A 1,406-nucleotide genomic window follows, 5' to 3' on the forward strand; every position below is an offset into this window, starting at 1 on the left:
ATAGTTTATTGCATTCATGGTACAAGTAACTGACTATTTCTTTATTTCTAGTATAGTCATCCCCAAACATTTACCTACTGAGATACATATTACTTTCTTATAAATTACTTTATTCTCTATTTATAGTTAGGGCTTTACATTGATTTTTTTAAAATTAAGTACAAAAGTAGGTTGTATTTATCTATGAATTCCATTTCTGGATAGTAAAGGAGGTATTAAAAAGTATTTGCTATAAAAAGGGAAGATGGAGTACGACGGGGTTGAGAGCCAGGGCTCTATATGGTGAATTCAGATTTCTGCATACGGTATTAACTTTTGCTTACCTTTTTTAAAGGAACTTTGAAAGCAATGAAACGAGTCCCAGGCATCCGCTGTCCAACTGGCAGATAGTCTTTCCACCTATTAATATATTTTTTGTTAGGCAAATTTTATGTTAGGCTGTCTCCCTTCATAGGATGAATGTGCCTTGAAAATGGATATCATATCCCTCTATAGTAGGTCCCTCTTCTTTCTGCTTTGCATTTTGCTGCTCCACTTATTCAACCCCACCTAGTAATAACCTACACTTCCCTTGTTCCTGTTTTCCCATCTTGAAAACAGATAAAAGGCAACAAAACAATGAAAGGTCTCAACAAATAAGGGATATCTAAAACCAGAGATGGCCAGAACTTCTCTATCCCTGATAAAACCTAGCCCTGTGTTGACTACTAAAGTATCATTAATACATGCGTGTTGACTGAAATAGTTTAAACTCAATTCTTCCACTTCACAGTTTATTTTTAGTCCTCATACAAAACCTGATAATAATATTCCTTAATGCTAGGAATCACAGTGAAAAATAATATCTGAACTGACTTCTGTAAGATGAGTTAGAACTAAGCTTAATTCAGTGTATCTGAAGCATAGTAAGTGAGGGCAAAAGTGGCACAAGATGGGGCTAGAGAAGCAGAGAGGATTCTAGACCACGCAGAGTCTTAAAGGCCAACAGTTTGTTTTCTATTCTCAAAACAATGTTTTTGAGCGATGTTTATGAGCAATGTTCCAACTTGCTTTTAAGGTTTCTTGTGTGAAAAACGATTGGAAGGAAACAAGAAATATGGACGCTAGTTAGGACCTAATTGCAACAGACAGGCAAGTTCAGTATTAGGATGTTGAGGAAGAGTTGAGAGATTCAAAAGAAATTCAGGAGATAAACTGAAGCGGGCTTAATGGGGTATGAGATGGAGGAAAGGAAGGTTTTAGGGAATTAAAGGGTTTACTGCACACATAAGCACAGTCTCAAAATTAATCACTTGAACGTACAGAGGTAGATCTCTCAAATGACACCGGTTAGGAAGCAACAGTACGCCCTTTATAATTCCTAGAGACAAGACAAATCAACTGTTTCGATGGAAAATTCGGCGGTA

The 1,406-nt window shown here is 36.5% G+C and overlaps 1 protein-coding gene across 8 annotated transcripts in view; it reads right to left on the reverse strand.

The window, feature by feature from the left end:
- LOC102976581 (EKC/KEOPS complex subunit TPRKB) overlaps positions 1–1,406 on the reverse strand; it is a 279,834-nt gene that overhangs the window by 17,085 nt on the left and 261,343 nt on the right. For 2 of the 8 annotated variants that reach the window (XM_055089257.1, XM_055089252.1), the window contains exon 2: positions 324–399. The exons of the other annotated variants lie outside the window; for them this stretch is intronic. The gene's annotated coding sequence lies outside the window, so the exon portion shown is untranslated. The remainder of the gene's footprint in view (positions 1–323; positions 400–1,406) is intronic. 8 annotated transcript variants of the gene reach the window in all.

This window comes from Physeter macrocephalus, chromosome 12, assembly GCF_002837175.3.
Source record: "Physeter macrocephalus isolate SW-GA chromosome 12, ASM283717v5, whole genome shotgun sequence".
Classification (NCBI taxonomy): Eukaryota; Metazoa; Chordata; class Mammalia; order Artiodactyla; family Physeteridae; genus Physeter; species Physeter macrocephalus.